Source organism: Papio anubis, chromosome 1 (assembly GCF_008728515.1).
Source record: "Papio anubis isolate 15944 chromosome 1, Panubis1.0, whole genome shotgun sequence".
Lineage (NCBI taxonomy): Eukaryota > Metazoa > Chordata > Mammalia > Primates > Cercopithecidae > Papio > Papio anubis.
Genome location: NC_044976.1, coordinates 135,284,714 through 135,306,242, shown reverse-complemented (window position 1 = coordinate 135,306,242; position 21,529 = coordinate 135,284,714). Strand labels below are relative to the sequence as shown.

Here is a 21,529-nt window from a genome sequence, read left to right as displayed (position 1 = left end):
CCCTTCCTCAAGGAGAGTGTAGCTTTTGCTGGCTGAGATCTGGAATCCTGGCTTCTCATTCCAGCTCATCCTGTTGATGGGAGCCTCAGCGCTTAGCCTGATGCATCTCATGCTTTTCAGTTCTGAATGAGTAAGAAGCCTTACCCTAGCAGAGGTGGGCAGGGGAGGAGGCTTGACAGGTAGGCTGGTGGCTCCCACTCCCCTGCCCTCCCCCATGCATTTTCTGCTCTTCCCTATCCTGCTCTGGACCCAAGGGGGCTGACCTCGACGGCCTGCATCACCAGCCCCCTTGCCCTCTGGCTTCCAGGTGTCTTAGCCAATGGGAGGTTCTTGTAGGGATGGAGGAAAAGAGGGACAGTTTGGAGTATTTGTTTCCTGTTCCTTCCAACTTCCTGTCTATGACCACGACTTCCATTCTACAGCCACCTTCCACTACCCCAGCCCTCTCCGCCCAACAACAGCCTTCCTTCTCCCTGCCCCTCAGGCCCAAAGGTGGGAATGGCCTCCTACTGTTGCTGGGCACCAGCATTTCAGCCTCCCATCCTGCCCAGACCTCTGTGTATAGTTCCTTCATGAAGACCCTGGGGGTGAGAGCCTTTGCTTCCTGCTGGGACCCGCTGGTCACACAGAGATGTTTGTTTTTAGCACCCCTGACTAGACTGTGGGGTCCTGAACCACCAACCTTGGCACTACTACTGCTCCCCCACCCTCACTCCTCATCCCCACCCACCTCCACCTGGTTTTCCTAAAGATGTTGGTTTCTAACCCAATCTTCCTCCTAGAAGCTCTGGAACAACCAGTACATGGAGCCAGAGCTTCCTGCTGTCTGAAAAGTGTGGGTGTCCAGCTTGCAAATGGCTCTGGTGCTCAGGAGATGCCTTAGTCGGGGGAGGGGTGGAGACTTGAGAAGGTGCTAGGCGTGACTCCCTGCCCAGCTCCTGCCTGGGTAGTTCTGCATACCCCCCATCCTCCCCTTTCCCGCCCACACTTGGCTCAGAGATCTCTGGGCTGCACCTCCTGCCCAGAGGATTCCCCAGCAGCAGAATCCTGGTTCTGTCTGCTCTCCTCCCAAGAAACCCAGATGGCTGGAAGCATCACTGCCTTCCCAGAATGTCATTTCCCTCTTTCACCTGGAGCCTTCATTTTGGAAGGTGCAACAGTTGCCCAGCCCATTGCTTGTGCCTGGGCTTACCAGTGATTCCTCCTTACTCTTTCTGTGATAAACAGAAAATATTGAAAGCAAATTGCTACTCAGTCCAGCATACTCCCCTCTCCCTAGGACCCATCGTTTTGCATTTTTGTCCCCCACTACCCTTTCTTCTGTTCCTCTTCCCTTGGAGAATGACACCTGCTTAGGAATGGAATCCTCAGTTGCGTGGTTTGATTTCTCTTCCTCCACTCACAGAAAGAACCTCCACTGTTTGAACTGTCAAAGCCCCCAATGATTTCTTGTTATGAGAAGTCATCAAAATACGCCTATTATGTTTTAAGTCTTTACAAAAGACACCAAAAATTAGTGCATCATCTACTTAAAAGAATCCATTTTGATAGCCATGCCAATTACATTTTTAAAAGGCATAAAGGTTCTAGTAGGGTACTTCTGATTTTTCCCCCCTCTTGTGTGATTTGTGTGCAGACTTCTGAGAAGCAGGTTTTATAACAGAGATTCAGCCAGGCTAAATCACAGCGGCAGAAGCTTATGCAACTGCTAAAAACCTATGAGTTAAAAATGGAATAGTCTTGCAGAGTATGGAAGGTAATAATATGAGTGATGAGAAAATAGAAAGTAATAAATTAGTATTTCAGCAATTCAGGTCTCTTACCCACAATTTTTTTTTGTACCAGAAGGTCTTGGTGTCATTTTTCCAGAATAAATTCAAAGTGCAACCTCTTAATAGAAAAAAATCAAACTTTGCTTTCACTAATTCAACTCTCTGTCCCAATTAATCCAGGATCAAGAGCCCTTTTAACTGACTTTTTGCCACCATGTCACAAAACATATCTTATATTTGCTGGACCTTGTATGATCACTAATTCCTGTGAAGGAACAGATTTTAGATTTTTATAAGTGGGTTTTGTTAATTTGCTATTTTAAAAATACTTGTGAGACCTTTACAGTTGCCATGGCAATATAATTTCCATAAACATGATTTTTGTGGGGATTTTTGCACATTGAAGGCTGAGGTTGATATGCAGTGTTGGGGGGAAGGTAGGTGGTGAATTTGGCAGCAACCTCATTGCTGCTTCCCGCAAATGCTGCAAATAAGATTCCAAGAGTCCATGTTATGACAGAGGCCTGGATTTCTAAACAGTACACGACACAAGGGGCTTCTTGGAAGTAGATCTGGTTGGGGAGAAGGAGACCAGCCTGTTCCTAGGGTGAAGCCAGTAGGGTGCTGAGGTCAGGGCACCTGCTCTGCTGATCAATGGTCCTGTCCAGGCCAGACTGATCTGAAATATCTTCCCAAACCTTGCTCTCAAAAAGCCTTTGAAGACTGTCCGTCCTGGAGCTATCCAAGGGGTGGTGAGGGCCCCGAGGGCTCTTTTCTCAAACCACATTTGTTCAAAAATCCCGTTTACCACACTACCCTGCTAAAATGCTGAACATTTGCAGTGGAGAAGAACAGAAAGTAGAAACACAATAATATTAGCTATTAAACAAAATAAGGAAACATTGAATAAGAAATAGTTTTATATTCATCCTGAATGCCAGTGGTTGAGGGAAAGCAGATTTAATGAGAAGAGGTAGATGGTCCCAATGGCCCTAAACAGCGTCATTTGTATCAGTGATGCCAGACATTTGTTACGGCTCACAAACAGGGGTTTGCCAGTAAATTTTATTTCCCAGAGAATGAGCTATACAAAGAGATCGAGGGAGGAGATGAATAAGTAAGACAGAGAATTTTTTAATAGCCAAACACACGTTGGAGAAGAAATGACAGGTAAAAGCAGTTAAAAGTGGAAGCGTGCCAGCATGAGATGACTCTGCCAAGGGGTCTCTAGTGAGCAGGTCAGGCATTTGGCGCCAGGCACTGCCTAATTGAACAGCCGAGGGGCTTGAATCATACAGAATTATGAATCATAAAGAATTATGAATTACCAGAAAGCCCTTGTGTTAACATTATTATTTATGTATTGTCAGAAATGCGAACAGGGCACCCCGAGGAGGAGGTACTGGACTACCTGTCTGGCTGAGCACTGATCTCCATTCCTTGGAAGCCGAACCTGAGATGCCCGGGAGAGGTCATGTACTTGCCCGGGAGCCTGCACACTGGCATCCCACACGTGCCTAAGACAAGTCCACATCCAGAAGTTTGCAGAAATCAGAAAAACTCAGAGCACCAGCTCCGCTATGCATGGTCTCTCGCTTCACACTAGTGGGAAAGGCCAGGAGACTATCCAGTCTGCAGACTCTGCAAAGGCCGGCAGCTGCTGCTGATTTGCGATTTCTCAAGTGTGTTTATTGAAAAAGAAAGAATTTGTGCTTCTAGAGTAGTGAGATTTTGGTGGGCCTCATTCTGAGGGTGCTGAGGGCTGTGAGTCCCACTGCGGGTTCGGGGCTGCCGTCAAGCCTAGGCGGGGTGGGTTGTTCAGGGCCTATCAGCGCTGCTCCTAGGGCTTCCCAGGCATTTTTTTCTTTGCCCTGAAATAGCCCAGAGGAATTTGGCAGGGACAGTTTCAGGAATGTGGTTCATCGCCCCATCCAGAGTGGGAATTGGAACCAGAACGCTGCCTGCAGCGCAGCTCCAGCATCTTCCCTCAACACACATTTAATTTTTTTTAAAAAAAGTTTAAAGCATCAGTAGCAGGCAGCTTGACTGAGGCTGGTGGGTGGCCAGGAGGAGAGAGAAGGAGACTGCTGAGCAAAGAACTGCCAGGTCTGGTGCCTGGCTGCCTGCTGCCCCCTCTGGCGGCCACTGTCCCAGCTGTGGGGAGGAGCGGGCATGTCCCTTGTCCCTTGACTTTGGCTTTGAAAGGAGGCCCAAGGCATGAAATGCAATAAGGAGCTTTGCCCCTGGGACATTGCTCTCTGGAGGACACCTCATTGCTTCAGGGACAGACTTTGTTCCTGGTGCCAGGAATGAGGGTGGCCTCTCTCATTCTCTAGAAGCAAGGATAAGCAGAAGCAGAACCGCCAACTACACTGTTCAGAGGAGGTGGGGTGGGAGGCAGAGGTCCTTGTGGTGTCCCCAGCAAAAGGGTATTTGAGGGTGGGCAGTCAGGTCCCAGAATGCTGGTGTGCTGTATGTGTGCCCACACGTGCATGCTTCCCCAATTTTGATGTCCCTTTTCTGGGGATAACTTTTTTTTTTTTCTTCTGAAGGAATACCTCCTGGATCCCACGCTATCACATGATGGCTGTATGACCTTAGGCAGGTGACTTAACCTCTCTATGCCTCAGTTTCTTCATCTGTAAAATGGGATAATAATTGTTCCCATCTCATAGGGCTCTCTTGAATATTAAAGGTTATTACATATAAAGTCCTAGAATAGCACTTTGCACATATATATAGCGAGGCTGACATATTGTCCTTATTATTATTATCCTTAGAATTTGTCCTGGGGTGAAGCCAGCCCTCCCATTCCAGCTATGAGGGCCCAATGCCCTGTGATCCATCAGGGCCACTAGGCTGTGGGCCTGTTGAGCACAGGTCGAGTCTTCACTCAACTCCACACTTCTGTGGCTGGTACAATACCTGGCTCGTAGAAGGTGCTCAGTAATTTTGGGGCCAAATAGCCTGTCAGGGACATGGCTGATGTGCGGTCCCACACTACAGTTCTCAGACCTCAGAATCCCCTGGGAAGCTTGGTAAAAATGTAAAACCCCAGCTTCTATCCTCAGAGATTCTGACTGAATGTTAGCAGAAATGGAGTGGGGCCAGATAACTTGCATTGTTTGAAAAGCATCCCATTTGAGAAACGCTCCTGGGGAAGCTCAATGTAACGTACCCCCAAAGCCTGGGACTGAGGGACAAGAGGGAGAGCCAGGAGTGGCTACTTCCAGCCGTGGCCTGCCTGCGTGCCCCTCTTCTGCCTTCAGGACTGGGAGGGGATGGTGGGATCTGCACTGTCTGGTAAAAATACTGAAGAGGGTTAGAGCCTTGCAGGGAGAGAAGTTGGGGTTGGATTTGGTTTGAAGCATTTTTAATCTGGAGCTGCTCTGCAGTAAGATGAGGTCAGTGGTTCTTAGAAATACTAAAAGGGAGCCCTCAAGACAGGCCCACAGCTCACTGGTCCCTCGGGGTGACTGCCACACATCAGTGCTCCTCCTTTCCTCAGCTCTGCCACCAACCTGAGCCCTGCCCCTCCCTGGAGGCCTTCCTTCACAAGCCCCCTGCTGGATGTTTGCAAGGCGCCTGGCTGGAGTGATGCCCTCCTTTCTGCTCAGGGCTGTCACCCGGAGCTCTGGTGGCTCCTCTGGGTAAGCAGAACAGTCAGTGAGATTTCCTTGAGGTTCAAAATGTGGCCTTTGGAAAACAGCTGTTAGTGTATCCCAGCAGCCCAAGAAAAGACATAATGGAGTTGAGTCAGGAGGCATGTGCTTTTATGGAGCTGTGTGTTTAAAGATACATTTGAGGTTTGTTTCTTAGCAACAGGGATCATCCAAAGCACATTGGCAGTGTCAGAGCAGCCAATGATGCCCAAAACCACCCTGTAAAATACAATAGAAATCTACAGAGTAGGAGGGAAGAAGCTAAGCACAGTTCCTCTAACAGGTGAAGAAACTCAGAAGGTCGAACAGATGTAGTCGCCATTGTTTTAGACTACACAGCATCAGGGTGAGAGAAGTTTCTACCCCACAGGGGCCAAGCCACCTCCCTCCACCTGGCTTCCTTCTGGCCAGAGCAGCCTTTTCTTCAAGGAGCATCACACAGAGAGCTCTTCCCTCCTTGGGCTCCCTGCTTCCCCAGCACCTGGAGCCACAGCATCCAAACAAATGATCATTTATCCTTCATATGTGAAGGGATGAGGGCTGAACCTGGGAGGAGATATTAGAGACCTAAATCCAGAGGTTCTTAACCTTGCCTTTGTGCCATTGGACCCTTTAGCAGTCTGATGAAGCTTTGGACCCCTTCTCAGAATAATGTTTTTTTTAAATGCATTTTTAATGCATTTAATACATAGACTTTAAAAGCCCCAATGATATTGAAAAAGACTTCCTGTAATCCCAGCACTTTGGGAGGCCGAGGCAGGCTGATCACGAGGTCAGGAGATCGAGACCACCCTGGCTAACACGGTGAAACCCCGTCTCTACTAAAAAAAAAAAAAAAAAAAAAAGAAATCAGCCAGGCGTGGTGGCATACACCTGTAGTCCCAGCTACTGGGGAGGCTGAGGCAGGAGAATGGCGTGAACCCGGGAGGTGGAGCTTGCAGTGAGCGGAGATCACGCCACTGCATTACAGCCTGGGGGACAGAGCAAGACTCTGTCTCAAAAAAAAAAAGACTTATTAAAATATTTTTAAAAACAAATTTGTAGGCCGGGCGCTGTGGCTCACACCTGTAATCCCAGCACTTGTGGAGGCTGAGGCAGGAGGATCACTTGAGGACAGGAGTTTGAGACCAGCCAGGTCAAAATGGTAAAACCCTGTCTCTACTAAAACTGCAAAGATTAACCAGGCATGGTTGTGGGCACCTATAATCCCAGCTACTTGGGAGGCTGAGGCAGGAGAATTGCTTGAACCTGCGAGGCGGAGGTTGCAGTGAGCCAGATCGCATACTGCACTCCAGTCTGGGAGACAGAGTGAATGAGGCTCTGTCTCAAAAACAGAACAAAACAAAACAAAAACTACAGAAAAAAATTTGCATATAGAAACACTGTGCTTCTGTATTGATGTATTAAATAAGAAGATCCAGTAGAGGGTCTAAGAAGTACCATAACTTTGAAATAGTGATAAGTGCAAATGATATTTTGAGAAATCGACTTCTTGACCGTAGCAGGAATGTCTATGGTTTCCATTTGGTGATGAAGACCAGATTGTGTTAATATTACTGTGGTTATTGTCTGCATTCATAATGAGAAGGAATGCTAAAATTGAGTTCAAGGTTAGTGAAAATTAAGATGCAAATTTTTTTTTTCAGTTATAGTTCATGGATGCCCCAGGGGTTTTGTGAACCCCAGGGTTACCCCTTGGGACCTTCTCCCTTCTTTTTTTTGAGATGGAGTTTCACTCTTGTTGCCCAGGCTGGAGTGCAATGGTGTTATCTTGGCTCACTGCAACCTCTGCCTCTGGGGTTCGAGTGATTCACCTCAGCCTCCTGAGTAGCTGGGATTCCAGGCATGCACCACCACCCCCAGCTAACTTTTGTGTTTTTAGTAGAGATGGGCTTTTTCCATGTTGGTTAGTCTGGTCTCCAACTCCTGATCTCAGGTGATCCACCCACCTCAGCCTCCCAAAGTGCTTGGATTACAGGCATGAACAACCACACCTGGCCCCTTCTCCCTTCTTTATTCTCCTACTTTGCACTTCTGAGTGCCTGGAGGCCTCTTGAGCAAAGTTGCTTAAAAACCTGTGTTGTCAGAGCTGCTACACTGGCATGGACAGGCGGTCAGAGCAGAGAGGCAGTGAGACACTGTTGAACAAGCACAGTCAATAAATAAGAATTAAAGGGCATGACGATGATACAGGCTGCTGTCAGAACCTGTTACCCTTGTTGTCAAAGAAACGGGCACCATCACCTTCCTCCAGAGAGGGGCATTCACAGCACAAGTGTCCTGGGTCAAGGTCATTGAAATGTAATTTGACCTTGGAAAGATGAGAGCCATTGACTCTGAGATTCTCAGGGCTTTTTTCAGTCTGTTTTTCTGATACCTACTGTGTTCATTTAACAACTTTCAACAAGTATGCGTTGTTGAAAGTAGGCACTTGACCAAATCCTGGGTCTACAGTGATACTGCCATGAAGCTGGGCTTCATTGGAAACCAGGAAACCTGAGGTGGGAGAGGCTAAGAGTCCTGTGTGGCTAGATGCCTCGGGGAGATGGAAAGGGGAAAGTGGAGTTGGTCACAGTTTTACCATGAGCAGACCGAGCAGAGGGAAGCACCCTTTATCTAAGCGCTCCTAGAGGGCAGGGCCTCCTGGTGGATTAAGCAGGCCAGGGAAGCCTCCTGAGTCCCCTAAGTCCCTGAGTCGGCCTTTGGGCAGCATTCCTGGGACTCAGGTACTCTGGCTGCTCTGCCTCAGGGAAAGTGCCCCAATCTCTGGGGAAATGCCTGGAAGCCCCTCAAGTGGTCCTGCCTTGGCATTGAGCAGGAAAGTCTGGGTCCATGGTACTAGTTCTGCCAGAATGGTTTCACAGGACCATGAAAAGTTAGAGCTGGAAGGATCCTTGAGGAACACACAATCCAAGCCTCTCATTTTACAGACATGGGCACTGAGGCTCAGAGGCAAGAGGGACTCTCCCAGGTCACATGGTGGCAGAGCCAGGGCTAGAACCCAGGCCTCCTGACCCCGATCCCCAGATGGAGGTCACATGGGAATCAGTAGGACGAAGATCATGTCTGAGTCCTGGGCCTGCTGCAGGTTTGGGGTTTGGTTTGTTATTTTAATCCAATGTTCTGGAGTTAGTCCAGCACCTGCAGTAGTGTTATCTGGGCACCTGGATCCCTGCATATGTTAGTTACCACATACAGCAGATTTTCCAAAGTAGTGCATCAGTCCTGCCATTCCTGACCAGCTCTTTCTAACCTTGGCCAGGTCAATTAAGCATTTTGTGCTTCAGGTTTGATGAACCTGATGTTAGTAGTACCTACTTCACAGGCTTGTTGCCGTAAGTGAGTTAATGCACATAGAGCTTTCGTAACAGATGGTGGCAGGTTAGTCATGACTCTTTCAGTTAAAAGTGTTAGAAAACCAACTCAAGCTGGTTTAAACAGAAGATGGGATTCATTGGTTCACAGAACAGTAAAATCCAGGGCACAGTGGATTTCAGGCCTTGCTGGATCCAGGTGCTCAAATGTGTCCTCAAGGCTCTGTTTTGCTTTCTAGCTCTTGGCCCAACTTCCATTCCTCTATATTGTTTGATTTTTAAGTAGACTCTTTTTACACAGTGACTCATAGTGATCCATCATGGCAATGTCTTTTTAACTAGCAATTCCAGTAAAAAGAGGGGGTTTTATTTATTTTTAATTTTTAAAATAAAAATTGTGTATATTGAAGGCATACAGCATGATGTTTTGATGTACATAGTGAAATGAATACTAAAGTCAAGCACATGAACACATCCATCTTCTCCCAGAGTAACGTTTGTGTGGATGTATGTGGTAAGAGCACCTAAAATCTACTCTCCTAGTGAATTTCCAGTGTACAGTATACTTTCTTTGTTTTTTTATTTTTTTGAGATGGAGGCTTGCTCTGTCACCAGGCTGGAGTGCAGCAGTGTGATCTCAGCTCACTGCAACCTCCACCTTCTGGATTCAAGCAATTCTCCTGCCTCAGCCTTCCAAGTAGCTGGGACTGCAGGCACACACCACCATGCACTGCTAATTTTTTGTATTTTTATTAGGGATTGGGTTTCACCATGTTGGTCAGGCTGGTCTCAAATTCCTGACCTCAAATGATCCTCCAGCCTCGGCCTCCCAAAGTGCTGGGATTACAGGCATGAGCCATGGCCCCTAGCCTGCAATGTACATTTATTTATTTATTTATTTATTTATTTATCTATTTTGAGACAGAGTCTCACTCTGTCGCCCAGGCTGGAGTGCAGTGGTGCGGTCTCGGCTCACTGCAACCTCCATCTCCCAGGTTCACACCATTCTCCTGCCTCAGCCTCCTAAATAGCTGGGACTACAGGCGCCCACCACCACGCCTGGCTAATTTTTTGTATTTTTAGTGGAGACAGGGTTTCACTGTGTTAGCCAGGATGGTCTCCATCTCCTGACCTCGTGATCCGCCCGCCTTGGCCTCCCAAAGTGCTGGGATTACAGGCGTAAGCCACCGTGCCCAGCCTATACTTTTATTAACTATAGTCCCTATGCCATATATTAGATCTCTAGGCTTGTTCATCTTATGTAACTGCAACTTTGTACCCTTTGACCTCTGTCTGCTGATTTCACCACCTCCCTGACCCAGGTAACCACCGTTCTACTCTCTGTTTCTGTGTATTTGACTTTTTTAGATTCCACGTATAAGTGAGATCATGCAGTTTTTATTCTGTATCTGGCTTATTTCACTTAGCATCACATTTTCCAGGTTCACCACGTTGTTGCAAATTACAGAATTTCCTTCAAAAAAGGGCTGTTTTTCCCTAATTGTCCTGTAAAGCTCCTGAAGTTGAATCTCATTGGCCTGGCTTGAGTCATGTGCCCTTCCCTATGTAATCACTGTGATGGGGCAATGAGACGCTTGGATCGGCCAGACCTGTATCACGTGCCCACCTTGGGAACTTGGGGCCAAGGTCAGTCCCACCCAAACTTCATGGCCTGAGCATGGGGGAGAGGAGGATCCCAAAAGAAGCTATGGGCACTGTTTCCAGAAGAAGAGAAACTGATGTGAAATAGGCCAAAGTGACGGGTGACTAGGCCTGCGAGAGATGTCGTAACCTCACATAAACATGTGCACCTCAGGGACCCCGAGGTGGGGACGTTACAGTTGCCAACTCTCAGAGTGGAGAGAGCTTTGCAAGAGAAGTGACAGGACTCCTGAAGCCCAGAGGACATGTCTCGAGGTCAGCGGGGCCCCAGGGCTGTGGGTCTCATGGCCCCTTAGGGAAAGGCCCACCCCAACTCATGGGGAACTGCAGGTGTGGACCGCGGTCAGTTCCGAGCAGGGCTGAGGTCACATGCCTGGGCTTCCTGCTGGCCAGGCCGCTGGCTGCATCCCGGAACTCTGCATATGTGGACTCACAGGCTGCTCACAGCAGGCCTGTGAAGTAGGCGCTAGCGGGAGGAGAGCCTTGGGCGCAAAGAACTTGATGGACCTGCCCAAGTTAGGAAGGGGCAGAGCTGGTGGGCTCAGGCAGCCAGGTACCAGGAGCAGTCACCTGACCACTGCCCTGCACATCACAGGGATTTGTGAGGACTAGATCAGGCTTATACAGAATGGGCCCGCACAGCAGAAGCCCTCAATAAGGTGAGACTCACACTGCCCTATTGCAGATAGATAGTGTGGTGGGAATGCAGAAAAGTGACTTCTCAACCGAAAATTGAGAGTCAGCTCCAGCTGGAGGCTGAAGGTTCCCAGAAAGACAGATTGGCTTGGTCTGATGCTCCAGCAGGCTGCTCTCCAATCCCTGCCGGCGGGCACCCAGGGTGGGTGAGGCAGGAGGCAGGCGATGGTGGCTGACCAGGTCCATGGACTGGGCCGCAAGGCCTGGCTGGGCTCTGGGTTGTGGGGAACAGAGTGGGGGGTGGCTAAGTGGCAATGGGGACTTTCTGAACAGGGTTGGGGAGAAGACGGGGCAAAGACCCAGGCCAGGGCAAACATGAGTGTGCTTCTTGGTGTTCAACAGGACAAGATTTCCTAAAGTGCTGTTTCTGGGAGGACAAAAATAATCAACACCATGTCATATCTGGTCACCCATTTTTCAGCTCCTTTTAGGCATGGGGAAGCCTGCAGTGAATAGTCTGAACCACCAAAATATCAAAGGCAACTGCACTGCAATAGATATTCAGGCTTTCACATCCACAGAGCCTTCTTTCCCTAATAGGAAATGTCTGCTGGTGACTTTCTCCCCAGAGCCTGCATTGACATCAGGCCAAGGGCTGAGTCCTGCCCTCCCCATCTCAGGGGCTGCCACCTATTTTCCTGCTTGTTTAGACAGCTGGAAAGAGAACTGCCCTAGGTTGCAAAGCCTCAGTTAAGTATCCCTGTACCTAATGAGTTCTGCTTTGAAAATCCATCAGCCTCAGACACAGCTCTGTCTGACCCTGTGATTCTCTCCTTGGCTCAGTAATCAGACGGGGATCACCAGAATGGAGCATGACTCCTCTTGCGGCCGCTCCCTGGCAGGTAAACTTACGGTCTGTCCTTACTGCAGGTTGCAGGAGCGGTTCGTTAGAGGAAGTGACACACAGTCTCTCGGAGCTCCTGACTGGGGCGGCTGCTGGGCAAGGGGCTAGGGAGACAGAGCTGGTATTATGGGCCTGGGATGGCCAGATATTCTGGGGTTCCCAGCCAAAAGTCTCCTGCAAGGCCAGTAGCCCTCATTCACAGCAGAAAAGAAAAAGAAATTCTCCCCATTCTCGAAAAGCCGTGGTGAAATGAAATTCATTTGTGGAGAGATTCCACGATCGAGGCTCCCGAGTGGCTGCTGTGTGGAGTATATGTGTCCCAGGTAAAGACCCATCTCTTGCCAAGGTTGCCAATGACTAGTGAGCTAGTGGACATCCGGAAGAGATTTCTTTTTTATTGTGGTAAAATGTGCATAACATTTTATACATAAATGCAATATTTACCATTTCAGCCATTTTTAAGTGAAGAGTCCTGTGGCAGTAAGTACATTCACAACGTTGTGCAACCATCACCACCATCCATCTGCAGGGCATTTTCATCTTCCCAAACGGAAACTCTGTGCCCATTAAACATGAGCTGCCCACTCCCCCCTCCCCCAGCCCCTGGCAACCACGAGAGTACAGGGCAGCAGAAACCCACAAACACAGCTTGTCTAGTTCCGTGGACACACAGCTCTTTGGGCCTTGTCTGATGCCTCTCTGGAGATCTATTCATTTAATAAACCCTTATGAAAGGCTTGCCATGTGCTAGGCATTGCACTGGTGCCTAGACTATAAAGGGGAGTAAATGCAGCCCTATTTTCTACAGCAAAAATAGCTACACACACACTTTCCTAGTGACCACCACTGCTCCCTCCAGTTCTAAGCACCTGTTACCCCCCTCTACTGCTCACAGCCACACACAGAGATAGGCATTACTGCTCTCATTTTCAGGTGAGGAAACCAAGGCATAGAAAGGTTAGGTGACTTGTCTAAAGTCACACAGGTAGGAAGTGGCAGAGCTGAGGCTCAAACCCAAGCAGGCTGGCTTCAGCATTGGAGTTGGGTCTTCTTAACCTCTCGGCTGTGCTGCCTTGAAGGACTCACAGCCCGTGCAGGGAAGAGAGTGTCCCTTGTTGAGACTGCTCTCCCTTCAGGAATTGTCATCATTGTGTCTGTGTGACGTGATTCTAGTAAACAGGAAAGCAAAAAGCAAAGCAAACCCGGTTGAAAAAAAAAAGTGAAGCTGTACCCAGAAATCTAGTATAGCTCGAGACCATGGAGAAGATGGGGAATGAAGCCTCGGGAAGGAATGAGCCTGTGGGAGGCTCTCTGCTATCTCACTCACCCTGCCAGCTCTTCACACAAAACAGGATCTCACACACACACTCACACACTCAGGCACACACTCACACACACTCACACACTCAGGCACACACACTCATGCATGCATGCACGCCAGGGACTGATGATGATGGCTGAAAGTCCTCTACCCATGGTGCCCTTAGCTGCCAGAGGGAAAGCTGAGACTCCCTCGGACCCCAGGGCCATTGTCTTCATGGGAGTAAGGGCAACTGAAAGGGAGAGGCGGCCAGCAGCAGCCGCTCTTACTGTGACAGCATGCACCGCTTTCGGAGGCTTCAGTCAGATTCCGACTCAGGGGCTGCCCTGCGGTCTTCTCCCCAGATAGATGGGTTGTTCTGCGGGGGATGGTTGTTCTATGGGGTGAAGGAATCAGAGGCTGCACAGAGGAGACAGTAGGGCGGGAGAGAGTGAATGCAAAAACTCAGTCACTGCCTTGCTTCCACCACTAGCCCGGGGAAGGTGGGAGGGCCTGGCCTACCCTTTTCTTTGGGGGAGGTCTGCCCCCGTGGCCTCTTCCCTGACATGCAGCCTTATTTTTTCGTTGTAATGAGATGTGAGAGGTGGCCCCAGACTGCCCTCCCTGTGGGTCCAGGACTCCGGACCTTGTTGGACCTTGGTGGAGGATGATGCTGTCAAAAAGACACTGCTGTTTGCCACCTTCTCCACATCTCGCCATCTTGCTTCTATGTGCTTTCTCAAAATGTCTTTACACATCATCATGGTCATGTAGTCTCTTTTCAATTTTTTCTTTATTTTTCATTTAAAAAATGTTTTTTAAAAAACTGAGATAAGGTCTTACTATGTTACCCAGGCTGGTCTCAAACTCTTGCCCTCAAGTGATCATCCTGCATTTAGTGCCCCACACCTCTCCTCAACCCCCAGCTTTTTTTTGAGAAAGCATCTCGCTTTGTCACCCTGGCTTGAGTGCAGTGACGCAATCACAGGTCACTTGCAGCCTCGACTGTCTCGGCTCAAGTGATCCTCCCACCTCAGCCTCCAGAGTAGCTGGGACCACAGGCATGCACCACCATGCCTGGTTAATTTTTAAATTACTTTTAGAGACAAGGTCTCATGTTGCCCAGGCTGGTCTTGAACTCCTGGGCTCAAACACTCCTCCCACTCTGGCCTCCCAGAGTACTGGGATTATAGGCATGAGCCACTGCACTCAGCCCCAATCACTTTTTTAAAAAGGCGGCCATGACTGGGCTGAGTCTAACTCGGTGAAGGCCGTTTAAAGTCCACAGCCACCCCTGTAGTGGCTGCTTCCCTGGGCAGAGACAATGAGTGCAGCTGGGCCTTGGAAGGCCTCTCCCCTCCCATCCCTGAGTCTTGATCAGCTGCCCCTCATACCCCAAGGTTTTCTCTTGCTGATTTCTCTCTCAAGCAATGAAATAAAAAAAAGTCACACTGATGTATTAGGGATTTAATTGAAGATAAATTTGCATTTTGAAGGAGAATCTTGGGGAGCTAAAAGTTCATAATGGCAAGAAGTGAGTGCGGCGGCTGGAATTTCCTGTTCCAGTGGAGCCCATACCTCTGCATGAGGAATCTTCTGCGCATCCCTAAATTTGATCAGGTTCATGATGCGCTTGACCTATATGGATGGTGAGTTCTCGCCTGGCCCATCCCAATGCATTTTCTTAGGGTCTGCAGCTGTGAAGCCGGCTATGTGCACTAATTCTTTGAGAGAAGCGTGGTGTCCTAATCTCACACTGCCTCTTTGGCAAATGATAGAAGGAAACTATCTTATCTTGGCAGCATGGTGGAGAGAAGCCACTGTGAGGCATTAGCTGAGTAATGGGGGAAGGATGGGGTATGGGAATGCCAGGCCATCATGATAAGGGATGCCAACTCCCAACACGTGAGTGCAGCCTTCATTCAGTTCTGTGCCAGGTGCTGGGCTACGTGCTGGGAATACAGTGGTATCAGCAAAATTTACTTGGTCCCTGTCCATGTGGTGCTTCCTGTCTCTTAGAGAAGATAGACATTACATCAGATAATCCACCCACAAGTGTGAGATGAGGAGGTCTGTGAAGGAGAGGCATTCAGAGCTAGGAGAGTGAGGGACCATGGAGGCCTCCTGAGGAAGCCTCACTGGCCAAGAAAGAGTGCAGTGAAAAACAAGGCTGGGGTGGGAGAGACCAGGGAGACCAACTTGGGAAGGCCTTATATCTTTTTTTTTTTTTTTTTTGAGACAGGGTCTTTGTCGCCCAGGCTGATGTGCTGTGGTGCAATCATAGTTCACTGCAGCCTTGAACTCCTGGGCTCAAGCCATCCTCCTACCCAACCTCCCTAGTAACTGGAACTACAGGCACATGCCACTGCCCCTAGCTAATTAAAAAAATTTTTTTTGTAGAGATGGAGCCTCCCTGTGTTGCTCGGGCCTCAAGCAAGCCTCCAGACTCAGCCTCCCAACATGCTGGGATTTGGGATTACAGACATGAGCCACCCTGCCCTGCCCCTTTGTTTTTATTCTATGAGCAATGGGAGCCGCCGAAGGATAATCATATCTGCATCTTGAAAACATCCCTGCAGCTGTTGTAGACAGCACAGCTGTGGGAGACCTGTTAGGAGGCAGCAGTCCAGGCAAGAGTTGATGGGAACTTGAACTAGGAGGCAGCGTTAGCAGAGACAAAGTGGGTGGAAGTAAGAGACATTTAGAAGTAAAAATGACAGATTTGGTCTCAGATGGGCTGTGGGGAGGAGGAGCCATAGGGAATCCTGGGTTCTGGCTAGTGCAGGTGATGGGAGTGGGTGTGGATCTCTGAGATGAGAAAGGGCAAGGCTTAGTGCAGGGACAGGTCAGGAATTTGTTCTTGTACTTGTTTCTGAGAGGGTTTTGAAATATTTCAGAAGAGTTGTCAAGTAAGCCATTGTCAGTGGTCTGGAGCTCAGAGGTGAAGTCTGTGCTGGAGAATGAAGTCTTCAATTAGGTGCCCTGGGTGGAGGGGAGAGGATCTTAGGAGAAGCTGTGTGCTGGGGAGAGGAGAGGTCTAGGGCTGAGGCTGAGGACTTCAACATTGCATGGTTGATGAAGGGGAGGGCAGAGGAGGACAAGTCATACCTTGAGTATGCCCCACTCTCCCTGGCATATATCACTTCTTTTCTACTTGGAACATTCTTCCCCTTTCCTAGACTCCACACTCACCTGAGATCTCTCCTTCCTCTTGGAAGCCCTCCCGTGCTCTTATGCCTGGGTCAAGGGCTGCTGTTGCCCCACTGCTCCCCATACTGCCCCCTCACAGCCTTTATCACCTTGACCAGCAAATACCCAGCTGTGGGTCTGGATCCACCACTAATCTAAGGGTTATATGTCTGGGCCACCATTGTGCCCCCAGCACCAAGCATAGTGTCTGGTGGGTCTGTAGTTAGAGTAGAGGCTCAGCTGCTATAACAAAGAGACCAGAAACACAGTGACTTAAATGCATTAGAAGCCCTTTCTCTCACGTCAAGCTATCTATCAGGCTGTGCCAGGCTGGCAGGGCAGCTCTCTTCTAAGAGGTCATTCATTGGAATCATCTTGATGAATAGTCTTCTGCCAAGGCCCAGGGTGTGGCCCTAGTTCCCATGGTTGAAGTTGGGTTACCGCCGTGTCTTCTTTCCAGCCCATAAGAAAGGAAAAGAGCAAAGTCTAGGGAAAGCAGCTGGATTTAGTTTGGAGATGACCCAGAAGTTTCCTACATGTATCACTTTTGCTCATAGCTCATTGTCCCAAACTTAGTCTCATGGCCTCTCTTGGTTGCAGAGGAGGCTGGGACATGTAGATGCTAGATGAGTGGCTAAATGCCCAGGAGTCAAAAAGAAGGGATTTGGGGGACAGCTAGCAGTCTTCCTACTCAGTGGGCAATGAATACTGAATGGATGGACAGTTGGTTTGTCGGAGTCTTAGTCCATTTTCTGTTGCTATAACAGAATCTCACAGACTGGGTAATTATAACAGAAAGAAGTTTATTTAGCTCACAGTTCTGGAGGCTGAAAAGTCCAAGAGTATAGTGCCAGCATCTGGTGAGGGCCTTCTTGCTGCATCATTACATGGCAGAGGGCATCACATGGTGAGAGGGCAAGAGTGTATGAGCTTAGCTCTCTCTTCCTCTTCTTTTTTTTTTTTTTTTTTTTTTTTTGAGATGGAGTCTCACTCTGTTGCCCAGGCTGGAGTGCAGTGAGCAGGAGTACACACAGAGATGATGGTAGGGGAGGATGGGCAGCCAGGTAGTGGGTGGGGAGAAGAACTAGAAACCAGCAAAATGAGCTGAAAAGAGTCAGTGGATGGGAAGATGGGCATATCAGGGAGGAGCCGGTGGTGAAGGACCGCCATCCTCTTAGTGGGTTTCATCCTGAGCCAGGCCTGGCCTAGCCGGCTTGTGTCACTGAAATGCTCTCATCCTTCAGGGGGACCCATTCCAAGGGCTTCCTGCACCCGTCCACTGTGGAGTGTTGTAAGTCCTCTCTGCAGCTGCTGCAGTTTATCTGAGGTTTGACTAAAATCTTCCTTTCTTCTATTTCTAACTGAAGGCTTCTGCCCTGCTCCTCATTCACACGTCTGGCCCTCCCCTTCCAGTTCCCCCTCACTTAGTCACCCTGCAACCATGCTGCTACCAGAGCTGTCCCCAGCCTCCTCCTGGAAGCCCTGGTCCCGGGGATCCTGACCACAGCTCCACTGATACGGAGGTGGACGCTGCTGCTGTTGTGTCAGCCCCCGCCCTGGGAAAGGTCAGTGCCATCCTTCACCATTGGAATGACTGGTTTTAATCCTTGGTTCTTTCCTGAAATTAGTTTTCTTTTAAAAAGTAGGTTTTTCAAATCCATATGGCTCTTTGCTCTTTTAAGACATCAATATGAGCCAGGCACAGTGGCTCATGCCTGTAATCCCAGCACTTTGGGAGACCAAGGCGGGTGGATCACCTGAGGTCAGGAGTTCGAGACCAGCCTGGCCAACATGATGAAAACCCATCTCTACTAAAAAGTACAAAAAATTAGCTGGGCGTGGTGGCAGGTGCCACCATCCAGCTACTGGGGAGGCTGAAGCAGGAGAATTGCTTGAACCTGGGAGGTGGAGGTTGTAGTGAGGCGAGATCGTGCCACTGCACTCTAGCCTAAGCAACAAGAGCAACATGCCATCTCAAAAAAAAAAAAAAAAAAAAGACATCAGTACGTGGATCCTGAAGGGTCACTCCAAAGTCAATCTCATCTGAAAGCCAGTGCACAGGAAGCCAGGCCACTTTCGTTTGACTCTCAAAGTCCTGAAAAGATTTTCCACAGTCCCAGGGTAGGCTGTCTCCTAAAGCCCCAGTACCCCCTTCCCCTCTTGTTCTCTGATGAAGCTGAGGGGCCACAGACCTCAGGCCTCTCCCTCTCCTTTCCTGGTAGCCAACAAGTTTGTGAAAACAGGCCCGGGCGGTCTCAGTTAGCTTTTGCTGCATGACAAGCCTCCCTAAAACTTAGTGGCTTAAAACAATAGTGTTTATGGAGTTCACAATTCTGTGGGCTGGGCTCAGGGGGGCATTTCTTTGGTCACGCTGGGCTTGGTTATTCTTAGCTGGGATGGCTAGATGGCTGCAGCCATCTGCATGTGGTATCTCATCCTCTAACAGGCTGGCCAGAGCTTGTCCATGTGATGACAGTGCAGAGCTCTATGAGTGTGGCCCCAGCTCAGGAGTGGTACAGCACCACTTTCCCTGCATTATATTGGCCAAGGAAAGTCCCAGGTCCAGCCTGCATTCAAAGGATGGGGAAGCAGATTCTACTTCTTAATGGGAGGAGCAGCAAAGTCACATTGCAAAGGCTATGGATACAGGAAGTGGAGAACTGGGGCCATTTCTGAAATCCACTGCCGTTGGTTAATGTACCATTCATTCTAGGCCTGTTCTTGTCTGTAAAATGAGAATAAAGACTTGGGATTGTTGTAGAAATCAAGTGAGGAAATATGGTAAAATGCTAACTTCTAATGAGTGCTCAGTGCATTACAGATTGATTATAATGATAATGGTTTTACCTTTTGCTAGACAAGCAAGCACACATGTCTATCCTACAGGACAGCATAAAGCAATTCTGTTTTTCCTCCCCAGTGCCTTATTAGTCCATTCCTGTCCACCTAGAAAGGTCCTCAGGGAGCTACTCCTCACTAGCCTCTTCCTTTTTCTCTTTCCTCACAGCTCTGCGTCCACTAGAATCCTCCTCTCTGTCACTGGCTATCTTTTGATAATCTTATGTACTTCCTGTAGCATGGCTGCAGTGCAGTGTTATCCTAACAGACTCTCTGACTCTTGTCAGTTGTCCTGACTTGGTAGGGCAGAGCTCTGGGAGGGGCGATGGGAGTAATCGCCCCCTCTGCCCAAGAACCAAGCAGTACAGGCCTTTAGGATTCTAGATGCTAAATGATTGCTGTAAAAACTAAACATCCTCACCCACTTCTTCTACTCTTCTTCCCCCTCCATTGACATGTTGCCCAGTGACGCTCTTGTTCCAACTATCTATTGTTGTATAGAAAACAATCTCAAAATTTAGTGGTGTGAAAAAAAAGCCATTGTATTATGCACATCACTTCTGTGGGTAGGAATTTAGACAGGACACATTCAGGATATCTTGTCTCTGCTCCATGATGTGTGGGGCCTCAGCTAGCAAGACTCAAAACCAGGGTGACTTGATGGTTGGGGACTGGAATCATCTAGAGGCATCTTTACTCACATGTCTCGTAGCTGAAACTGGCCATCAGCTGGAACCTCACCTGAGCTGTTGACTGGACCATCTACATGAGGTTTCTCCCTGGAGTTGCCCACATTAGCTAGTTTGGACTTTTTCACAGCATGGTGGCTGGGTTCAACAGTATGCAGCTGAAGATGCAGGAAGTGAGATCCAGCAGTTTGTTAAGGCCTGAGCCAGGAAACTGGCATAGTGCCACATCTGTTACATGCTGTTGGTTCTTAGAGAGTTCAGTTTTAAGAGGAAAGTATATGGGCCCATCTCCTGATGAAAGAGTGTCAAAGAATTGGGTGCCAAGTGTTTTTTTGTTTGTTTGTTTTGTTTTGTTTTTGTTTTTGTTTTTGAGATGCAGTCTTGCTCTGCCACCCAGGCTGGGGTGCAATGGGTGGTCTCAGCTCACTGCACCTCTGCCTCCCGGGTTCAAGCAATTCTCCTGCCTCAGCCTCTGCAGTAGCTGGGATTACAGGTGCTCACCATCATGCTGGGCTAATTTTTATATTTTTAGTAGAGAAGGGGTTTCACCATGTTGGCCAGGCTGGTCTGGAACTCCTGACCTCATGATCCACCCACCTTGGCCTCCCAAAGTGCTGAGATTGTAGGCATGAGCCACTGCACCTGGCCTGGGTGCCATGTTTTAAATCCACTACACCCCCCTTTGGCAAAAGATGGTTCAATATATCATTTCTATGCTTGATTTAATAATGCAGTTATCCCATTAGTGAATATTACTGATCACTTACCCAGCATCATTTTACCCTCTTCCTACTTCCCAATAAAATCCAGATTTACACTCAGGAGTTCATGTCTCCTTTATGCCACCTGGGTTTTTTAGGGGAAGCTGACTCTATTTCTTCTGCCAAATCATTGATTCAAGAGTGGGCAAGTGAACTAACTAGTCCTATCTCAGTAAATCTCAGGACTCCTACTTGGAATGCTGAGACAGAAATGTTCTGTCTCCTCTGGAGATGTGGTGTATGGATGTGAACCTAGGACTGCTGCAATTATTTTGTCACCATGAGAGAAGTTGGCCTTGTGATGAAGCTCACACCTTGGAAGACAGAGCAAAGAGATGGAAGACATTGGGTCTCTGATGAATCATTGAGCCAAGGAATCAAACCAACCCTGAATTCCTGTTAACAATAAAAATAGCAAACAGATATTAGGTACTTAATATGTTCTAGGCATTTTAAACGCATAATCTCTATGAAGCCTCACACGAAATCCTGGATATGGATACTAGTATAACCCACATCTTACAGATGAGGAAATTGGGCCAAAAAGGTTTGATAGACCTCCAGAGGTAGAATAACTTGCCCAATTTCAGTCAACCAGTAAATGGTAAAGTCGTGAATAACACTCAGCAGTCTGGCCCTAGATTCCATCTTCCTAACATGATCCCACAGTGCCCTTCTAGTTTTGTTTTGTTTTGTTTTTTCCAGTTTGTGAACCAATTTCCCTTTGTTTTTGTTTTCTTGAGACAGAGTCTTTCTCTGCCACCTAGGCCTGAGTACAGTGGCACGATCTCAGCTCACTGCA

At 48.5% G+C, this 21,529-nt stretch overlaps 1 protein-coding gene across 2 annotated transcripts in view; it reads left to right on the top strand.

Annotated features, from left to right (window-relative positions):
• STUM (stum, mechanosensory transduction mediator homolog) overlaps nucleotides 1-21,529 on the top strand; it is a 63,768-nt gene that overhangs the window by 16,173 nt on the left and 26,066 nt on the right. The window lies entirely within an intron of this gene.